This window comes from Oncorhynchus mykiss, chromosome 12 (assembly GCF_013265735.2).
Source record: "Oncorhynchus mykiss isolate Arlee chromosome 12, USDA_OmykA_1.1, whole genome shotgun sequence".
NCBI lineage: Eukaryota > Metazoa > Chordata > Actinopteri > Salmoniformes > Salmonidae > Oncorhynchus > Oncorhynchus mykiss.
The window spans coordinates 42,290,900-42,314,567 of record NC_048576.1 but is presented as its reverse complement, the minus strand read 5'-3'; the positions used below and the strand labels follow the sequence as shown (position 1 = coordinate 42,314,567).

Here is a 23,668-nt window from a genome sequence, read left to right as displayed (position 1 = left end):
AAAAACGTACCCAAATGAAACTGCCTATTTCTCAGGCCCAGAATCTAGAATATGCATATAATTGTCAGATTAGCATATAAAACACTAAAGTTTCCAAAACTGTCAAAATATTGTCTGTGAGTATAACAGAACTGATATTGCAGGCAAAAACCTGAGGAAAATCCAACCAGGAAGTGCTGTTTTTCCTGAAACCTCTCTGTTCCATTGCATGCCTTCCCTCCATTTAAAGGGATATCAACCAGTTTCCTTTCTCTATCGCTTCCACATGGTGTGAACAGTCTTTAGACATAGTTTCAGGCTTTTATTCTGAAAAATGAGCGAGAAGGATCACATCGCGTCAGTGGATGGCTGGGTGCCAGCAGAGTTTTGCATGCGCAACAGCTTGGAGCAGACATTTTCTCTCTCTCTCCTATTGAACAAGCTACGGTCCGGTTGAAATATTATCCATTATTTATTGTAAAAACAACCTGTTGATTGATTATAAAAAACGTTTGACATGTTTCTACAAACTTTACGGATACTATTTGGAATTTTCGTCTGCCCCTTCGTGACCGCTCGAGCATGTGGATTTCTGAACAAAACGCGCCAACCAAATGGAGGTATTTTGGATATAAAACAAATCTTTATGGAACAAAAGGAACATTTATTGTGTAACTGGGAGTCTCGTGAGTGCAAACATCCGAAGATCATCAAAGGTAAGCGATTCATTTTATTGCTTTTCTGACTTTCGTTACCAACCTACTTTGCTGCTAGCTGTTTGTGATGTTTTGTCTGCTGAGAGAGCTTTTAAAAAAAAAAATCTGACACGCCAGGTGGATTAACAACAAGCTAAGCTGTGTTTTGCTATATTGCACTTGTTATTTAATGAAAATGTAATATTTTTAGTAGAGTAATTTGAATTTAGCGCTCTGCAATGTTGACGAAAATGATCCCGCTAAACGGGATGGGTGTGCCAAGAAGGACTTATAAGTAAGCATTTCATGGTAAGGTCTACAAGTGTTGTATTCGGAGCATGTGAAGCATGTTTTATTTGAACACCACTTCCAGCAGCATCTGGTCTCCCATCCAGGATCGACTCTGCTTAACTACAGAGACAAGCCAGCAGTAGGTTGCAGGGTTAACCTAAAAAGGTTTGCTACTGTTATTTGACAGATACAGTAGATCAAATGTATATTTGTTTCTTCAGTGGCAAAGCTTATAGGGAAAATATAATATAATATTGGAATATCTAGCAGGTGAACTATGGTATAAGAATAATTTAATTCCAGAGCTCTGTTGATGACACCAATCAAAATAGGCAGATTATTTCAGAGTAGATTGCCATTTTCAATCAAACTTCCTGTGCACCGAAAGACATTCATGCATTAGCCAGCCTAATAAAGACCATCTAAATTGTGTTCTTTGTGTATTGACATTATTTTCCAGGTGAATCCTTTCTGTTTTGAAACATTTAGGCATGTTTTTTCCTCTCTCCCTTCCTCCCTTATAGACTTTCATATCCAGTCAAACAGCACTTTGAGGGACTTCCATTTGGAGATCTTCAGTGCATCCTCCTACACACCACATAGCTTTCATTCTGTGAGTTGTGCTAAGCCGGCTCTGAATGTACCAGCATCTTGATGTTATTAGCCCGATGCAGGGCCGAGCAGGCAGCGTGTCCCGCAGTTGACACACAGCAGTCGCATTTCCTCCCTAAGCTGATAAATATCGGAATATTTAAGGCTGAAAATTCTGCCTGAAATTGGAACTCCTGAGCTCGGCGAGAGGAGCGTAATCTTCAAAAGTTTGCTGTCTTCAAATAATTTCCGTGGCCCTCTCTCTCTCTTCTTCTTCTACTCTCATGTTCACAGGCAATACGCCGGTTGTAACATTGTGTAGCTTATCTGCTATTGCATCTGCAAGGCCATTTTAAAATGGATACCTCCTTATCGGTGGACGTGTGAGTGAGCGAGGCCACAACTTTAGGTGGTGGTGGTTGTGGTACATGACAAATACTGTAACTGAGTGACATGGATGGTGTAATACACGTGGGCCCTACCTCACAAGCCTGTCCTGCTGTTCAAGCTTCATAATTAAATAAAAAAAATATCCATCATATACATTTTTAAAATTGAATGTGATTCAACCAGTGGCGGTCGGTGTCATTTTTTATTTTTTTAAAATAATTATTTCTATTACATCATATTGGATGACTGTCATTCATATTCCATTCACCCAGCTCAATTTAACATCCATAGGTTCAGCCTATTAGATGATACTCAAAATTTCCCTTTACCCATTATGAGGTTGCTACAATCTAGCCTACAAATAAAAGTTTACAACGTAGGTGTACAGGTCAAGAGAAATTAAAGTAATTAAGGTGACAGACAGTGACACATTCAATACCGCCTTGTACACTCTTGCCTGAATCTAGATGATCTAGGGTGTAATCATTAGTCCAACAGTTGCAAACAAGTTTCCATTGGACAAATTCAGGTATGTGCATCCCCGTTTCGTTTTGTTTGCTTCTGTTAAGAAAAGTTTTTAAACAGAAACACTCCTGATCACACGCAAACACACAAAACAACTTTCCAAGCCAAACTTTCATACCATAACCACTAACCACAGCCTACATCATTGTCACCATATTAAGGTCATAGTCAACATATAGTAACTACTAGAACTAACACGCTAGTAAACCCAATACAATCATGCAGTACAGTATACAGCAAGCAGTTTAACAGTTACACCGGCGGGCCACACTCGGTGGCAATAAATTAATAAAGCCAAAAGATTACCTTGACATAGCATCCCTCTCTGTTTTAACTGGGTATATGAGTAGGCTAAACTAGTTAGCTAAGTACGTGAAAGTGAAAGTAAAAGATACATATGCTACGAAATATAGTTAGCTCTCTCTCTGTCTTCAATTTTTTTTGTCAACTACTCTCCACATGTTATGCACTGCAGTGCTAGCTGTAGCTTATGCTTTCAGTACAATATTAATTCTCTGACCTTTTGATTGGGTGGACAACGTGTCAGTTCAAGCTGCAAGAGCTCTGATAGTTTGGAGGAAGTCCTCTGGAAGTTGTCATAACTACTGTGTAAGTTTATGGAAGGGGTCTCCTAGGTTTTTTTATGTTTCACTTTTTTATTCACGACAAAAATGGCTATTTTCCCAACACCTAGGCTTATTCACTGGCTTAAAAAAATCAGTCTGGATCTTAAGCACTTACAAATTCATAACATATTGCACAGTATGAATTTGAATTTGTAACATATCATAAAATATATTTTTTTGCAATAACATTTGTACAAAATGGATGATGTAGTACACAATTGTGCACAATTTTCTGGGACCTGTTTTGCCTTGAGCAGTACTTTCAAAACTCCTGGCGGAAATCATACAAAATCTCTGGAGCATTACTTCAAGGGGAGTGTCACTGCCATTGAAAGAAGAGGACCAAGGCGCAGCGTGGTGAGCGTACATTCTCTTTTTATTAGAACAAGACGACGAACAAAACAATAAACACTACCAACCAAACCGTGACGCTAAAGGCTATGTGCCATAAACAAAGTCAACTTCCCACCCAGAAAGGAGGGAAAAGGGCTACCTAAGTATGGTTCCCAATCAGAGACAACGATAGACAGCTGTCCCTGATTGAGAACCATACCCGGCCAAAACATAGAAACACAAAATCATAGAAAACAAAACATAGAATGCCCACCCCAAATCACACCCAGACCAAACCAAATAGAGACATTAAAAGGCTCTCTGACAGGGAGCATGACTCTGTGTCCTGTGCCCTTAGTTCAACTTCAAACACCTTTAGACAACAGCTTTTAGAGTGAATATTAGGTATATAACACCTAACATTGACACCGAGGGTAAATCAAGAGTTTGCAAGGTTGACATGAGTTAAATGAACGGCCAGTGCCATGCCATGCAATGCCCTGCTTGGTGCCACCGGAGGGTGAGGGCACATTGTGTAGAGGTATTGGCAGGCATGTGGCAGTGGAGGGGAAGATTAAGAGCACCTAGTCATCTGCATGCAGAGGATTCCAGCTCTCTATCCTCCTTCCATCCATCCCCCTACAAAGGACAAGCGAAGGGGAATATTTGAGGAGAGCGGCGGGGGGCTAATGAGTGGGATTATCAGGTGTGTGGGGGGATGTAGAGGAGGTAGAATGGTTGGGATGCGCAGCTTTGATCGTCAGCAGATTCCAGGTGGAGAGGGTTTGAGGCCCCCTCGTCAGGGTCTGGATGAGCCGCCGAGGGGGGTCAGACTATTATAGCAGGTGTAGGAACCAGGGCAAGGTGGATGACATGTGTAGAGGCGGTAGGGAGAAAGACCTTCACCCCATAAGGGTGTTCGTAGGCAATGTGAGGTTGGACCCATGAGGAAACCGAAGGGTAACCAATGCTTGGTTGAGCTTAATGAGAGGTTGGTCCACAAAGTCTTAAAACTGTCTGAAAGATAGCTAGGCTACTGAATATGCTAGCTAATTGAGATCCAGTTCATGCATGCTCCCTTCAAAATGATTGAAAAGTTAATAACTATTAACCCTATATACAGTTTCATTCCCTGCAACAATGAACCACTCCCCTCATTTTCTCTCTTAATCCAGATGTATTTCTCCTGTAAAATGGAAATCTGATAACTGTCCCCAAGTATTCCCAAGGGCCTGGTAATTACGATATCGCTTGCTGATACAAACAAAAAAACACACAATTCAAATGATCACAGTGGGTATGCCATAAAGTTGAAGAAAGAAAAACAGTTGGAGAGCATGGAGAGCCGTCTAGAACACAAACCAGGCAATGGGGAAGAAAGAGACAATAAAAAGTAGGCCAGAGCTCTGAAATGAGAGGGGCGAATAATGAGGGAGACGCTGGTGTTTGCTGCTCTTGGCACCGACAGCTGATGTTTGTCTTTGTGTCGGGGAAGGAGCCCAGCCGAATGGAATCCTTGGAAACACCAAACAATCCAATATTACATTTCCTCTCTCAAATGCCACAGGGAGCGGAGGGGAGCATGTGTGGGGTGATGAGGGAGAGAGGGGGAGTGAGAAAGCCAGAACTAGAGAAAAAGAGAGAAAGGGAGTGTGAGAAAGGAAGAGACACAAGTAGATTAAGAAAGAGAGAGAAGGTAAGAGATGAAAGGAGCCAGATGGAGATATATAGAGAGAGAGGAGAGAGCAGCCAACACCAGAGAGAACAGAGACATCGGGGACTCAGTATTACCAATGCTGTTTTAAAATGGGGAAAAATTGAAAATGCACATTAGAACTGAACAGGCAAGTTGCTGCAGGTGCATCAACAAGTTCCTTTGGTATTTTAAGTAGAAATTGTGCACAAATGTAGCATTTTAAAAGCCTGATATATTAAATAAAGTTCCCTTTAATATAGACCACATGGAAAAATCAGCCCCAGCCAAAAGGACATCTGGAGTGCATTAGAGCTCTGAGGACATTGGATCTCCCCCGAGCGGCAAGGCTGGATGGGTGGCCCACTGCAGACCCATTTTAGCAACAGGTCCGACCCTTTGTGATTGATAGGGGGCCTGCCTGGAGGAGTCCCCGCACACTTACCACTCACACACACCGCACATGCCACACACTGCACACACTAAACACTCAAGTACAACATACCTCATACGCCACATTATATGTCGTAGGGTTCATACATGTAGTGTAAATGTAGTATTATATTTATCACTCACATAAGTGAACACTGCAAATGTCAGAAAGTGTGAAGTTAAAATACTCATGGGCACTTTGCACACAGTTAACACTTTTAGAGTGTTGCACATATCACTCATTGCTAGATTCCCGAACTCTCAAAACTCATGCACGCACTACAACACAAATAACTTGAAAGAATTTGACAGTATTATTACAAAAATGATTCGACAGATTCTTCACAAAGTTGCTACGCTTCATTTTGTAGTCTTAATCTAAATTATACTGCACTTAGAGACATTTTCTGTTTACAAGCAAACATCCCGTTTAAGTGATGAACGCGTATCCTCACATCAAAAGCCCTGTAGCAGTATGATGTTGGGAACTTGACAAACTTAACAATGAGTGAATGATGACCATGAAAACACACAAGACTGATGGGTATAGCTATGCTCAATAAGCATATTATTCTAGCTCTATTGGTGATATTTTACCTTGCCTCGCTATCTTGCTAGCTAACCAATCCTCCGATGACAGCTGCCATGTTGTAGGCGCTAACCATCTGACTACGTATTTGTTAACTTGCAGCCCTTGCAGAAAAAACATGCATTTCACGTGAACACACGTGTTCCAAAAAAACATGTTTCCATGATCTTATGTGAAAATGTGATCACATGATCTTATGTGAAAATGTGATCACATGATCTTATGTGAAAATGTGATCACATGAGAAGTGTTCCAAAAACAGATGTATTCACCTGATTTCAGATTGATTGATTTAACGTGAAAACAGGTGAAATTCACATTAAATGAATTTTCCGCATGTGAAATAATGTGTTTTTTCTGTAAGGGAGAAGCTGCATCTGAAGTTGTATTCAATCCAATGTAAACAAGCCCCTTTCTGATGTCTTTTAACAACGAGGCCGAGAAATGGGTCTATACTCTTGACTAGAACTTGGGGGGGGTCATCATTCTCTCCTTATGGAAGCAATGTGAAATGATGTTGAGAAACAACATACAACTGCTTCACTTCCAGATCATCAAAGCATTGCTTAAAGCATCAGTTATGCTGGTTATTCTGAAGCTATTTTTAATATACTGTGTATATGTCTTCCCTATACGTTTTCAGTATTCTTGACAGTGAGAAAATAATACTTTTTTCAAAAAGTTCAAAAGAATCCCCTCATTTTAAAGAAATTGCCATCACTTGATTTGCCATTTCAAATCAATTGCAGCATCGGCCCAATTCACAGGAACTTCTCAGTGGCGTGCCACACACCACACGGACGAGGTTGATCCATATTTCACGTTTGAATATAAGATGGAAACGAAAGATCAGCCTCCATGCCAGAAGATGGGGGGAGAGTCAGACCGAGACAGCCCGAAAAGAAAGGGAAGAAACAGGCGACATTTAGAGTAAATGGCATCCAAAACCCTCTCCAATTATCTTTGCCAGCCACGCCAGCGAGACTGACTTAATTAAAATGACTTGAGAGGGAGGGGAGCGAAAGGAGCCGCCAGTGATTGAGGGGGCAAGGCGGGTATGTATCAGCGGCGAGCACAAAGCTTGGGCGTCGGGCGACTGCCGACCACACTCCCTTTTCAATTCTGACATCAAAAGAAAATAAAGAAATCATAATAAAAAAGAGAGTCCTTGCCGTTTGGAGCCATGTAATTGCACTATTCAAATCCAATGTTTTTATCATCGTTCAGATATTCTATAGAAGAAATGTATTTATACACAAAAAAAGAGAGAATAAAACTGATTTTATTCCCCCTCCAAATCCCCCATAATCCTGTTGTCTTTCTCAGGCTGTCTCTGACGGTGACCTTTTTGCAGGGAGCCTGTTACCATAGAAACCCCTCCATTCTTTGTGAATTTCTGTCACCATTTAGGCAAAAATGGTGACCTTAAGGTAAATAACAAGCATTCCGTTCCCCTCGTCTAAATCAAGTGTTGTTTGCGTGTCTTACTTTCCATATCGAGCTGCAGGTGACGCGTGAGGGCCTCTTCATTTAGAACAGAACAATAATCTTCTGAGAATTGCTCATGTACCATAACAATAGACGATTGGATTCGCAATTTCCTTTTGTCTTAAACTGATTTATGATTATCAGAATGTCCATGCCAAGTGTTTCTCCTTCCAGTTAAAGTGAAGCCCTGATCAGCAGATACAGTTGCTCAAGTGGCACCGCATCTTGGTTAACACCTGTTACTCTTTCTGTTACTGTTTCTATTGTCTCCTCTGCTGATTTGAATCTTAACTCTATTTAACAAAACCCTACTTAGAGATGTTGTATAGAAGGATGGTGTGTGGAGGTTTTATTCAAAAGTATTTGTATGATCACAAACTTAAACTCAAATTCACAGGTTGATGGCCATTGCCTACCACAGTGTACCTAGCTTTGATGTGGTCTGCAGTTTGAGACTACAGTGTAACTGTTAGAGCAACAAACGTATCTGCACCAGCTGAATTTAAACAAAATAAACGTAGTTACATAAAAAGCTATGTTTATTGAACTACAACCTATTATGAAAGAGCATGACTTTTCTTGGAATAGAGCTTGCTCAGTGCAGTGTTTAATATAACAAAAATAAGTTTTGGCAAAGGGATCAGGTTTTTGTTCTAATCACCGCTGGTCAGAGTGTTGTATACAAGCCGGCACCCAATAAGTAAAACATTTTACGTTCTGCATATAGTGTTTCAGTCATTCAAACACTGCCTCACTGCTTGTGGGGAATGCCTGAGCTCGGTAAGGGGTTGAAGAGAGAGAGAGAAAGAGAGAAGGAAGGGTGGGAAGGAGGATGGGGTTGGGTTAACATGACAACCACTGTTTTGGCCAGGATAAAACCAAGCTTCTCTCTCACCCCTCCCTCCTCTACTCATCCTCTTTTCCTCCTTCCTCTCCCTATCTCTCACTCCCTCCTTCCTATTTAGCTCTCACTCTTTCTCCCTCTCTCCGTCTCCCCACTTGGGGAGAGTCGCATTCCCCTGTGTTGAGTTCAGAGGCGAGCCGGAGCGCAACTCTCCTCTCAGTGGCAGGATTGTTCTCAGGGCTCTAGATCCTCCTCCGGTTGCCGTGGAGACCTCCATACCACAGCACTGACCCTGGAGGTTTGGGTCTGTTTTCCTCCAAGCAGGAGATTCTGGCAGCTGGAGGACAGCTGTTACTACCAGGGCCAGGCGTCAATCAGCTCCAGGCCTACAACCACCCACAACAAATACTGGGTACACACACTGAGTACACTGTCTTGTGTTGATGTAGTAAATATTTTCTTAAACCTATTTTCTTAAAACTGCATTGTTGGTTAAGGGCTTGTAAGTAAGCATTTCACAGTAAGGTCTACACCTGTTCTATTCAGTGCATGTGACAAATACAATTTGATTTGATTTGAAACATTGAAATGTTAAATTGTCTTTTGAGGATGAAATGTGTCGTTTTTCACCACAAACAGATGCATCTTGTAATTGGGTTGTCTTTTGTGCAAATCACCATTTCTCACTTCCTGTGAATGGACTTAGTAGCCTTAATACTCAGTGGGGACAGAATGGAGCAAAGTCAGATTAGAAACTAATTCACAGTATACATTACACACTGGGTCTAAATGCTCCTGTACGTGAACACTATTCACTGTGTAATAGATTTTGGCAGGACCCTCTTACAGAGGAGTCAAAAGGCACATTGGGCTGAATCCCACAGCAGGACAACCGTAGTGGCATTAAGATGGTGTAGAGGATTAAAGTATGGGCAACTGATCCTCAACTGCAAGCTGCAATATAGCTATTCCTATAGGGGTTCTCTAAAATGGTGGACCAGCTTCACATGCATACCAAGGGCAGACTGATGACAGACGAGGGCATGTTCATATCTATTGCATGGGCATCACCACCAAACACATACATACTGTATACTGTACATGTTTGAGTTGGAAAACATCTCAACACATGATGCATCACATTGCTGTATATCGGCAGTGATTGGCTCTCACTCATCTCCACTCCATTCATTGCTGCTGAAAAAGCTATTCTTGTAGCACTTTGCATGCCCTCTTCTTGAGTTGAGTACTTTCCTTGTTTCTGAGTGCATCAAGCACTGCCATATCCCACACTGCACAGAAGCATGAATACTACCCCAGTCTCAGTGCAGCACTTTGAATGCTTTAACTGGGTATAACATCTGTCTGTTAGTTTCACCAGTACTCTTTTTGAAATGAGTTAATATATTAGTTAGTATCTATTGTACACATAGGTGATGAAAACATAAACTGTAGACTTGGTATTGATCTGCTTAACATCCCAGAGATAGATGATTGCAAGTGAAAAAAATGTGTTTTATTGTTAAGTGCTACATAATTCAAGCCTAGAATACATTTGAACAACAAAGACATGCAAACATTCTGAAGAAAACAAACATTGTACAATCAGTCAAACACTAAAAAAAAGTATAGAAGCCCACAGACTTCCTATAAAAGCATCCACCCTTCAGGCCTGCCTTATCTTTCAACAACGCTCCAACATTTGTCTCTTTCTCCTGTATATATGTTTTACAGGGATGGGGTAGGGGTTGATAGCAAGGTTCGAATTATAGAGAGTTTCGCTGCTTCTTTTTTTCTTACCAGGATAAAAAAAAAAGTGCATGCAGCCTACGCAGGGAGCTACGTTGCAGAGTCTTTCGGCTCTTCCTCTCCATCTGTTTTGTTTTCTTTCCATCGTCCCTTTTTGATGAGCTGGGTCTTCAGTCCCCCCAATAAAATCCCATTAGCTCTTAATGAAGTCGGGCTCGCAGCCTCTCGGCCTCACCTCATTTAGCACGATTGTCTGGTGGCCATTGGCATGGAGGCAATTACAGCCGCGCGGCGAGAGTAATTGGATATGCCGACAGGGGCCCCAAGAAATGGGGAATAAATAAAAAAAATATTCAAACTAATAAGCTTCCATTCAGATGGTGGTATGGCGGAAGGAAGGGGTTGTGGCTAAGTTAAATCAACATAATTAGTGTTGCTGGGTTGGTGGGGAAACGAGAGCAGGGTTGGGTAGCTAGCAGGGTGAGGAGATGAAGGCGTTTCACTGGGGGATGATGGTTGAGATGGCAAGAACGATGGGATGGGAGATGGAGGGGTAGCTAGCGTGCTGCTAACGCTAATGATGAAGGGCATACGGGTGAACTCAAAAAGGTTGCAGGAGTATATATTATAGGCGTACGTCAATTTGTTTTCTTTTTCCGTTTTGTCTAAATATTATATTTTTTCGTTCCATTATCGAAATGACAGCTAAATCGTTTAATTTCTTAGGAAAATGCCCTTATCCCAGGCGGCACCCTAGGCTCACAGATTCACAGATTCTCCACTAATACGGCATGATATTTACAGAGGTGCCGGTTCAATTGGTTTCTCTAGGGTATACTGTGCATTCGGACAGTATACAGACCCCTTGACTTTTTCCAAATGTTGTTATGTTACAGCATTACTCTAAAACTGATGAAATAAAAAGTTTTCCCTCATCAATGGGTGTTTCTACAACTTCATTGGAGTCCACCTGTGGTAAATTCAATTGATTGGACATTATTTGGAAAGGCACACACCGGTCTATATAAGGTTCCCCAATTCACAGCATGTCAGAGCAAAAACCAAGCCATGAGGTCCAAGGAATTGTCCGTAGAGATCCGAGATAGGATTGTGTCGAGGCACAGATCTGGGGAAGGGCGAAAAAAATGATGCTGTTTTTTAGCAGCAGGGACTGGGAGACTAGTCAGGATAGTCAGGATCGAGGGAAAGATGAACGGGGCAAAGTACAGAGATTATTGATGAAAACCTGTACCAGAGCACTCAGAACCTCAGACTGGGGCGAACAGGACAGTGACCCTAAGCACACAGCCAAGACAATGCAGGTGTACCTTCGGAACAAGTCTCGGAATGTCCTTGAGTGGCCCAATCAGAGCCCGGACTTGAACTCGATCAATCATCTCTGGAGAGACCTGAAAATAGCTGTGCAGCGTCTCTCCCCAACCAGCCTGACAGCTTGAGAGGATATGTAAAGAAAAATTGGAGAAACTCCCCAAATACAGGTGTGCCAAGCTTGTAGCGTCATACCCAAGAAGCCTCAAGGCTTTAATCGCTGCCAAAGGCGCTTCAAAGTACTGAGTAAAGGGTCTGAATACTTACATAAATGTGATATTTCAGTTTAGGTTTTTTTATACATTTGCTAAAATTTCTACAATCCTGTTTTTGCTTTGTCATTATGGGGTATTGTGTGTAGATTGATGAGGAAAAAACTATTTAAAACATTTTAGAATAAGGCTGTAACGTAACAAAATGTGGAAAAAGTCGAGTGGTCTGAATACTTTCCGAAGGCACTGTATATTGGATTTCCTTGCGGGATTGGAAATGCCAGCCTTCACTATTTAATTGTCTGTAAAGACAGTGGGAGGTGTCAAGTGCTTCAATCTAAAATAACCTTAGTTGCCTCATCTGAGAGCGAGCATTTCAGATGTAGTCTGTTTAATGAGGTTGGCTTCCATCTCTGAATTTCTATGCTAACCTTGCTATGCATGTGTTAGATACTTCATATGTTAGATACCATTTGGTCAACAGGATACTGTACACAAGAAACTCATGGGAGTCCTAATGGCATTTCTTAAACAGTTGTAAGGACACATCTAAACATAAAACACAAAGTTTAGATTCCAACAATGCTAAATTATCTGTAACTAACATCTACCTTTGAGATGCTTGTCATTGGCCACATGCTAATGCTAAATCTAACAATACAATTCCCTACCACCATTTATGTTGTCCTCCTCGATAAAAAAGGGGAGAAATGAGACAGCGGACTTCACACTGGAGAAATTAAATGAATTGAATGAAATGAAAAATCGAGAACATTGGAATCCAGTACTCTTGGCACATGGCGAGCCCCTCTTGGTGCCAGATGCCTGGGCATCTCCCCTGGCTCCCTCCCTCCCCCTCCCTCCCTAAGCTGAGCGACAGGTGGCAGAAACATGATCACCAAGCAAAGGCCTTCACCAGGGGCACCTCCGCCAGAACCGAGCAGCCTACCCACACCCTCCACAATGGGGGTAGAGGAGGCAGAGGACTGGATAGAACCAAACCCAAGAGGGAGTTAGAGGGATGCAGCCAGGGAGTGGGAGAATGGAGGAAGGAGGTGGTTACAATGGAGCCTTTGGCAAGCAACAATGCAGAGAGACTACAAGTCTATTGTGGGCGGTGTGCTCCTACAATAGTCGGGGAGTGTCTCCTGAGGGGGCATCCACCATAGCAGGGCCCCTCTCAGGCAGGGCCCCTCCCAGGCATCGCCTATGTTTATACCTGGCCCCACCTGGTGACACTTCCCCTAAAACCTCAAAACACACATAGAGATACAATGCAGGTAGTCTTCTTGAGATTAAACACTGGGACTTACAGGGACATTTATTGTCGGGCGAATGTGGGTATTGAGCCTAAGGGAGAGGTGCGAGTGGTATTCACCAGAGTGGTATTCACCAGCCCGGTTCAACCTGTGCCTCCTCCAAGCACCAGGCCTCCTGTAGGTCTCTCCGTCTCCTCCCTCTAGGTCCGCTCGTCGGTCCCGAGCTGTCAGAGCTGCCCATCAATCAGGAGCTGCCAGAGCCACCTGTCAGTCAGGAGCTGCCAGAGCCGCCCGTCAGTCAGGAGCTGCCAGAGCCGCCCGTCAGTCAGGAGCTGCCAGAGTCTCCCATCTATTCGGGACCTGCTGCAAGGGTCCCCAGTCCGATGTCGGCAGCGAGGGTTGCCGTTCTAAAGGTGCCACTGAAGCGGGCAAAGAAGCGGGCAAAGACTATGGTGGAGTGGGGTCCACGTCCCACGCCAGATCCGCCCCCTCGGACAGACGCCCACCAGACCTTCCCCTATAGGTTCAGGTTTTGCGTCCAGAGTCCGCACCTTTGGGGGGAGGGTACTGTCACGTTCTGACCTTAGTTCCTTTATTATGTCTTTGTGTTAGTTTGGTCAGGGCGTGAGTTGGGGTGGGTAGTCTATGTTCTTTTTTCTATGTAGTATTTATGTGTTTGGCCTGGTATGGTTCTCAATCAGAGGCAGGTGTCGTTCGTTGTCTCTGATTGAGAATCATACTTAGGTAGCCTGTTTTCCCCATTTTGGTTGTGGGTGTTTAATTTTCTGTTTAGTGTTTTCTGCACCTTACAGGACTGTTTCGTTTTTTTTTCGTTTATTCACGTTGTTGTTTTGTATTTCAGTGTTCAGTTAATAAAATCATGAACACGTACCACGCTGTGCTTTGGTCCACACCTTCTTCCACCAATGGTCGTTACAATAGAATTGTTCTATCATTGGTCATGATACCGGGAAAGAATATAGCAATGTCTAAAGGTTTCATATTAATCCATCCAGTCCGGTGTGGATTGGGTGGACAGCACAGGAGGTTGGTGTCACCGTAATTGGGGAGGACTGGTTCATAGTGATGGGTGGAACACAATAAATGGAATGGTTATCAAACTTAAACACATGATTTCCATGTGTTTGATACCATTCCATTCACTCCATTCCAGCCATTATTATGAGCCATCCTCCCCTCAGCAACCTCCTGTGGGGGACAGCTGTGTTTATCAGGATCATATACTGTAGCTGCATGATCGCTGCCCATTCATTGGTACAATAACAAGGTGATGTCCAGGAAGGGAAAGAGCTAGGTAGCCATGGACAGTGTTCATAAGAGACTATCATCTCATGGATGCCATTCCCTTGAGGAGAGACAGTGGTACCTGGTGCGGATGGCTGCCACTTCCCTAACACAGAATGCTAGGTTAAAACCTATAAGGATTATCAGAAGTGCCGGAGCAACACAACCCTTCCCTCCTCTCCCCACGACTTTGGAATGAAAATGTTTATTAGTCTAAAAAGATCTATACAAACAAACACTCCGCGCGACAGGGTGAGATGGCAGCTCCAGCCAGGAGGAGATTTAATTAGCGAAATCTCGTTAGGTCTAACAAAATTAAGTGTAAAACAATCCTCGGCAGGGCTCCGAAGAATCCATACAGGGGAGGAGAGGAGGGAGGGAGGATGCAGCGGCTGGAAGCGATTAGTGCCAGGAGGATATGGAGACAGGCAGTGCCAGTGCACCGTTGTTGTGGCGGGAAATGGCTTGGAATATCCAGCTGCTTTTGCACTCAATTAAAGAGACTTCCCTCTCTTTCTGCCCTCCAACCCCCCCTTCTCATCCTATTCCTACTACAAAATGAGTTCACCTCCCTGTTGCCTGTCATTATAGTGTCACAGTAAAGCCCTCGTCTCGAACTCTCGCCACAGCTTCACTTAGAACTCATCAACTCCAGTCAATTCCATCCTGGCCAGCTCAACCATTAAAGACACAAATAGTGTTTTTAGAGTGAATCTAACTGCTATTAAAAACATGAAGGGGGAAAGGCAGCATCCAAACTTTGGGCAATAAACTCCCTGCGAGAAGTAAAGTCAACTTAAAAAGTCAAATTGGGAAATACAACTTAGTCTGCGGAATTAGGAAGAGGCCTTAAATGATTGATGTCGATCTAGGTCAACCGAACCGCAACGGAGTTGAGTCAATCAAAGAGACTTACAGTAACTACTCTTGCATGGTCGTTTTTTAAGGTAGGAGTTACACTTAATTGTGTGCTCTTAGTCTTAGCCTTCATCATGGAACGATAAAAACACTTGGGAGTTGGATCTGAAGAAGCAACTTGACAGTATTAGATGTACCAGATGTGCTGCTAAGATGTGTTGTTAACACCCCATTAGTTAGTCATGCGTATGTGTATAAAACACATGCCTAAAGACTACACTTAGGCTCTCGCTAAATACACGTCTTGTTTAATGGTGCTGTAAACAAACAGATAGTATGTAAACAGTAACTTGAGTGAAGAAGTCTTAAAGTCTTACTTCCCTATTTCAGATCTGTGAAAAGGTGATGGGAGAACTTACAGTTAGTTTGCCCTCGGCAACACAGCAGCAGTCAATGTTGTTGTGGTCTGCTCTTCCACGCCTTAGTGTCCGGTCCTCCACACAAAGTCTGCAAAAAACAGGGAAATGTTGCTGTGTGAGTGAACATGCATGTTTAAAGTCCATTTTTAACATACTGTACACAAAATAAGGCAAAATCAGAAAAGTAGTTGTAATTTCACAATGATAGTGGTCTGGGTTGTTTTCTTATGTTTACAGTATTATTGGCATTAAAATACTGCCATATAATGAGTGTGAATAGAGTGGTGAGGTGAAGCAATCTACCGTGTCTAGAAGCGACATCACCATTCATTTTCTGCAATCAGGTTCACTCAAACATCGTTTTAAGCTTTGTTTTACTACTGACAGTTACAGCTGATTTCAGAATTGTATATCGATTCTCTCTCTTTAAATATTTGTCATCTGATTTCTTTGTTTCAGTCTCTGAATTGTTTAATTAAACATTTCGCTGCCAGCTCCAGATATCAGGGCATACAAACTATAATCTATGTCCTGAATTAGCCAAGTGGGCATGTGCGCCCAGCTATATCATGAGTAAGTGCTATCTGGGATACGTGGGACGTCTCTAACCTAATGCTAACCTTAACCCCTACATTACCCTAACCATATCCCTTACCTAACCCTAAACGTAACCATTTAAAATGTCAACTTCAATGGGGTAGGGACGTCCCAAGGAGCCCGGATAGCACGGACCCTATATCCTGTCCCGAGCTTGTTTTCCCTTGCTAAAATAGCTGGCTAGCTGAACTATAGCTGTGTTCGAAAACAAAATCATTTCAAATTCCACATTTCTTAAGCCAACCAGATGGAATAATTCTCTTGTTTTTTAAATGTATAGATAGCCCGGAGCACACTCCAACACTCAGACATAATTTACAAATGAAATGTGTGTGTTTAGTGAGTCCGCCAGAACAGAGGCAGTATGGATGACCAGGGATGTTCTCTTGATAAGTGCGTAAATTGGACCATTTTTCTGTCCTGCTAAGCATTCAAAATGTAATTTTGGGTGTCAGGGAAAATGTATGGAGTAAAAAGTACATTACTTTCTTAGGAATGTATTAAAGTAAAAGTAAAAGTTGTCAGAAATATAAAGAGTAAATTAATGTACAGATACCCCAAAATCTACTTAAGTAGTACTTTAAAATAGTTTTACTTAAGTACTTTACACCACTGGCTAATGTTGGCTAGATACTTCTAGACACAAATGAGAGAACACCTCACTGACAATTTTACTCGCCCTAACAGAGCTAGTTAGGCTGTTTTCATGTTATCCAGAGCATTAGTGACTATAACTGTGCTGCTGGAAACAATTTAATTACGCTTTTTTTGCTGACGTGTACAGACACCGGCCGTTTGTAAATTCATCAGTTATTCTGCGCGAGAATGCTCTGAAATCAGAGTAGATAGCCAGAATTAACAATGTCCATTAAATGTACAATGATCACTAAGAATGAGTTGAATAATCAAGTCAATAAACGTTGGGTAGTTAGTTAGATAGCATAAAGTTAGTATACTGCCTGGCAAGTTCGATGTACTGTAGTAGTAGTCAACTAACGTTAGGTGACTAGCTAACATACTGCTGTACTGCTATGCGGTTCATAAGGATAGCGTACCTAACAAATTATCAGCCAACATAAAGTGTAACGTAACTTATTTGAAAAGTTATTTATTTATTACATTGCTCAACATTTTGTTAACATTTGTCATAATCACTTAAAGCAATGAATTTGTATCAGCTCTCGTTGGACTTCGGCTGCATATTTTCCAACATTTTCTTCCAATTTAAAAAACGTTGTGAAGCCATGCCCATTTCTGAAGAATTACATTACGGGCCTTAAAAGTAGGGAAAAAGTGTCCACTGCATGTATACTTCATATTTTGGCGAATTCTAGAACAACATCCGGGAACTTTTGGCATACTAACTATATCCATACTATGACCAATAAGCATACTATATAATCAATTCATGTAAAATAGTATGGTTAGTGTCACAAATAGTATGGTTAGTGTCACAAATAGTATGGTTAGTGTCACAAATAGTATGGTTAGTGTCACAAATAGTATGGTTAGTACGGTTAGTATGAGTACTTGAGCTAGTTTTCGCCATCATTGTCAAACTTCATAAATACTGCACCCTCAACTTCAAAACTCCTTTGCTAGTTATACGATCATGTAACTAAGAAAATTGCTGGAAAGAAACTTGACTTATTGTTTTGTTGAATAGTCATGACTGGTTCGACCTATCTATCGTGTCGAAAGACAATTGTGGCAAACGATATCATTGCTACTTAACGAGTATACAAGTTCAGTTTTGAGATCCACCAGTTTCAGTGGCATAGGGTTAGCTAGACATTTCTGACTGATCTTGGAACTATGACAACAAGCAGCCTCTCCTCGCTTGGCTCGATGGAAGATGTCGTGATTTTGCCAACACAGACAGATATGTACACAGTCTTGTACCCTTAATCGTTCTTAAACTAACTATCATATTTGTTGATTTAGGCCGTCATTGTGAATAAGATGTTGTTCTTAACTGACTGGCCTAGTTAAATAAAGGTTCAATAGAAAACATGTATCTGACTTTATTAGTATAATGAGTAATCCAGGAATGTCACGAGTAAATTGACAAGAGAAAACCTGAGAAAATATCAACTCTACAGAGCACCAATGGCTACAATGAATGGCTAAATTACTTCTGGCCACGAAGGGTCCACGTTAGGGTCTCACAACTCTATATGTCGAATATAGAATATCTTGGCTGCAAGTAGCCTTAGTCTCTTTTAGACATATTCCTTTGTGCCTAGTACCTCCATAGGCTCCTGGACTCATTTCAAGGAGTTCAGGTGCAGTGCAGGAAGTCAGTATGCACATGTAACCGATTTAAGTTCAATCTTCCATTTAGGATTGGACACCTGATCTTTCGCTTGACCGGCTAGTCATGTATCCTGTCAGTGGGAGTGTGCTGGGCTTCCCAGCAGGCTAGCAACTCCAGCTGCTACCTGCTAACACTGGAGCTCTGAACAGCGAATGTTTACCAAGACCTGCACTGCTCAATTGGGACTGTGTGTGAGGTATAGGCTAGGGAGCTTGGAGACTGGATATTTAACAGACGGGGGGAGGGGGGATGTACATACTGCAGCAGTTACATGGCTTTATAGTTTCCTTCACTGCAAGACCACTAACAAGTTAATTAAATGACTGGATAGGATTCCACCATACACCCTTTTGCATCAATGTATAAACTCATTTCAGACCAGTGCTCATGAAAGTAAACAAGGAGAGTAGGCTTTTTTTTGTGGGAGGGGGGGGGCTATCCTCTAGCCTGGGTTGTTCACTTCACCAACACAACAGTCACCGAAGGAAGATCAGGGGAGGTGGAAGGGGAGGCATTTCTAAGGTTTCCTCCAGCTACAAAGAAAACATTTTAGCCTGGTCTGTAATCCCTCTGGAAGCTTCCCCCTAAGCTCCGGGACCAGCAGTGGCCTTCCTCTCCAGCCGCTCAACCTGGGCTGGCCTTCCTGTTGACGTCAAAGTGAATTAAAGCGGGCCGAAGCAGCAGCGGCTCCCCCCCGGGGGCTGGAGGGCTAATCACTGTGTTCCTCGCAAACCACAGAGGAAGCATTAGCATTCCTGGAGCAGCAGACCACCAAACCAGCCCCACTAAGGCCTGTCAGCCTGGTCGGCTGACTGGGCCCCCAAACAGACACAGAGAGGAGAGAGTGGGCCTCTCTGACTTGGGAGAGGGGGAGGGGGAGAGCGTTAGATTTTCCCACATTCAGTCACTGTCTTGGTCTCAGAGTCTCAAGTAGTCTGGCATGTCGCCTTGTGCAAACAGTCCAGGCCTAGCACACACACACTCACACACATGCACACACAGTCCCCCAGTCTAGGAATTCTTCATTAAATTGAACAGTGGGAGGATGGGGCGCTGCTCTCGGGTTACATTTTGACTTGATTAAAGCTGAAGGAATTGGACATGGCAGCAGTGCTACCCCATGACAAGTTATTGTGCTTCCTGTGAGTTTTTATCGCAGCCCTGTACAATATTTGTTCTCGAATAATGGGATGCGCTCGGCTGCTTCAAACTTGTTTTCGGCCACGCGTTACGAAACAATTCAGCTCATTTGCTCAATTTTTTTTTTTTTTACAATTCACGTGGAGTACAGGCAGTTTATTTTAGTTTCAGGCAAATATGTTCAGAGAAGATATTGTGTTAATGTAGGTAATTCATATTCACTAAATATCCTATAATCGTACACAGACTCAGTACACATTGGTATATTCCAGATGGACCTCTTTAAGATCCACAAACTCTCCTCTTTGGAAGAGGAAGGTCAAGATGAGCAGGGTGGACCAAAGGACTCATTTCCCACAATCCCTTGCCAGCAATAGCCCCCAGCTGTTCAAAGCCTGCAATAACAGCTGCTCAGAGGTTTAGTGCTTCATGTTACTATGACAACAGTGGACTGATTCATATGCACAGTCTCTCTGTTCTAATAACGAAAATGACATTATGCCATAATTTAATTTCCATAAAACACAAGAAAGGCGAGCAAGGTTTTTCTACACAAAGATGCAGGGCATGAAGAAGCAAATTCATTTTGGATTCATTTTGCAGTTCTGTAGCAGATGCACCCAAACTCAAAACTCCGTTCCCCACAAACTTCACACCCCACACTTGCAATAAACACCAAACAGAATGTAACTGTATCTATAGAACTAACAAAATATAAAATCCTTACAGTGGTTTCCACACACATCCAATGGGACCTAAATATTCTGTCATGCCCTACAGCTGTACAGAATATCACACAGATCACTGTCAAACAGGATGTACAACAATGATACAATTGTCTTTCCACTGGCCAAACAGGAAGTGAGGTCATTTGGCCATCTTCACTGGCGATTTCTATAGGGTGCTGATGCTATAAGAAATGCAGAATAGTACTTCCACATTTACAGTATAAAGCCTATAGATGACATCAACAATTCAACTCTTTCAACTGTCTTTTATAAAAAGCTATTATACCAATATGTCTCTACCACTTTTCAGAAGGTAATATAGCACAACTATTTATTTGGTCATTATTTCAGGGATGGAACTTATTTAGGTCACAATCAATAGCAATAATCAAGAATTTTGACATAAGACCAACCCTTACCGTGCAAAATATATACTCTTTCACCATCACAGACACAGGTTATTTTGAAACTATGTTTTTTATTTATTTATTTCACCCTTATTTAACCAGGTAGGCTAGTTGAGAACAAGTTCTCATTTACAACTGCGACCTGGCCAAGATAAAGCATAGCAATGTGAACAGACAACAACACAGAGTTACACATGGAGTAAACAATTAACAAGTCAATAACACAGTAGAAAAAGAAAAAAAAAGGAGTCTATATACATTGTGTGCAAAAGGCATGAGGAGGTAGGCGAATAATTACAATTTAGAAGATTAACACTGGAGTGATAAATTATCAGATGGTCATGTGCAGGTAGAGATACTGGTGTGCAAAAGAGCAGAAAAGTAAATAAATATAAACAGTATGGTGATGAGGTAGGTAAAATGGGTGGGCTATTTACCGATGGACTATGTACAGCTGCAGCGATCGGTTAGCTGCTCAGATAGCAGATGTTTAAAGTTGGTGAGGGAGATAAAAGTCTACAACTTCAGCGATTTTTGCAATTCGTTCCAGTCACAGGCAGCAGAGAACTGGAAGGAAAGGCGGCCAAATGAGGTGTTGGCTTTAGGGATGATCAGTGAGATACACCTGCTGGAGCGCGTGCTACGGGTGGGTGTTGCCATCGAGAACAGTGAACTGAGATAAGGTGGAGCTTTACCTAGCATGGACTTGTAGATGACCTGGAGCCAGTGGGTCTGGCGACGAATATGTAGCGAGGACCAGCCGACTAGAGCATACAGGTCGCAGTGGTGGGTGGTATAAGGTGCTTTAGTAACAAATGGATGGCACTGTGATAAACTGCATTCAGTTTGCTGAGTAGAGTATTAGAAGCTATTTTGTAGATGACATCGCCGAAGGAGGATCGGTAGTATAGTCAGTTTTACTAGGGTAAGTTTGGCAGCGTGAATGAAGGTGGCTTTGTTGCGGAATAGAAAGACGACTCTAGATTTGATTTTAGATTGGAGATGTTTGATATGAGTCTGGAAGGAGAGTTTACAGTCTAGCCAGAAACCTAGGTACTTATAGATGTCCACATTCTAGGTCGGAACCATCCAGGGTGGTGATGCTAGTCGGGCGTGCGGGTGCAGGCAGTGTACAGTTGAAAAGCATGCATTTGGTTTTACTAGCGTTTAAAAGTAGTTGGAGGCCACGGAAGGAGTGTTGTATGGCATTGAAGCTTGTTTGGAGGTTAGATAGCACAGTGTCCAAAGAAGGGCCAGAAGTATACAGAATGGTGTCGTCTGCGTAGAGGTGGATCAGGGAATCGCCCGCAGCAAGAGCAACATCATTGATATATACAGAGAAAAGAGTCGGCCCGAGAATTTAACCCTGTGGTACCCCCCATAGAGACTGCCAGAGGACCGGACAACATGCCCTCTCGATTTGACACACTGAACTCTGTCTGCAAAGTAGTTGGTGAACCAGGCAAGACAGTTATTAGAAAAACCGAGGCTACTGAGTCTGCACTTAACATTGGGAACAGCACAGAATACATTTGCATGTGTTTAGGAGTCATTCTAAGCTCAATATTGGGGACTATTACTAGGTCAGTACGGCTAAGGCTTTGTTGTTTAAGGATAAGAACTATAGAATTCCAGGGAGCTTTGGATGACAATGGTAGGTATTCCCATAGGGGTAACAGTACACTCCTTGGCATCACGAGGGGTTTACCCCAACATTTAACGAGCAAGCAGCTAATAATAGGCAGATGTGGCAGACAAAGCACAGGACACACACATAATATACACACACCGCACGACACCATAAATGCACACACAAAACAATAACTCACACAGACACTGATGCATATACAGTTGCTAGGGAAAGTCTACACAACCCTTGCAGTCTTCACATTTTGCTGCCTTAAAATTACATCTAAAAAGGGATCACATTAGATTTTTTTCCCCTACCGATCTTCACAACCTATTTCAAGAAAACTAATATAAAAATTTTCAAATGAATAAAAAATATACATTTGTATGTCTTCACACCCCAGAGTTAAAACTTGGTGGAAGCTCCTTTGGCAGCCATTACAGCTATGAATCATTTTGAAAAAGATTCAACCAACTTTTCACAACTCTTAAGGGCCCCTACAATTGATGGACAGCAATATTCAAACCGTGTCTCTGATTTTCAAGCAAATTTAAGTCAGGACTGAGACTGGACCACACATGACCACTCTTGGAAAGCCATTCTGGTGTGCCTTTGGCATTAAAATGTGTGTAATTGTCCCACTGAAAAGGTCAAACTTTACCCCAGGGTTAGGTTTTCAGAAGACTGAGGCAGCTTTTCCTCTAACTTTTTACCTGGGCTTTGTTCCTTTCATATTTATTGAAATATAAATTCCACAAACAAAACTTGAAAATACAGAGGATCCCTAACATTGCATTCACTCCACATAACTAGACAATGTTTGCATATTGCTGTCCATCAATGATTCCCAACAAAATGTACTGAGCTTGAGCAATTTTGACAAAAACATTGGATATATGTTGCTCTAAGAGTTTTGCAAAGTTTGTTGAATCGTATTAAAAATGATTCACAGCTGTAATGGCTGCCAAAGGTGCTACCACCAAGTATTAACTCTGGGGTGTGAAGACATACGCAATCAATACATCTTTGTTTAAAAATGTATTAATGTGGAACATTTTCTATAATATTTTTTTTTACGTTGAAAGCAAGCTGTGCAAGTGGTGTGTAGACTTTCACTCAGTACTATCCACTATCTGTACTTTATATCTACAAACAAATGCAAGTGAACACCAAACAACACATACAGCACCAGTCAAAAGTTTGGACACACCTATTCATTCAAGGGTTTTTCTTTATTTTACT

At 42.1% G+C, this 23,668-nt stretch overlaps 1 protein-coding gene across 3 annotated transcripts in view; it reads right to left on the bottom strand.

The window, feature by feature from the left end:
• Window positions 1-23,668, bottom strand: part of LOC110537627 (homeobox protein PKNOX2) — a 93,977-nt gene that overhangs the window by 46,424 nt on the left and 23,885 nt on the right. For all 3 annotated transcript variants that reach the window (XM_021623811.2, XM_021623813.2, XM_021623812.2), the window contains exon 2: window positions 15,608-15,695. The gene's annotated coding sequence lies outside the window, so the exon portion shown is untranslated. The remainder of the gene's footprint in view (window positions 1-15,607; window positions 15,696-23,668) is intronic.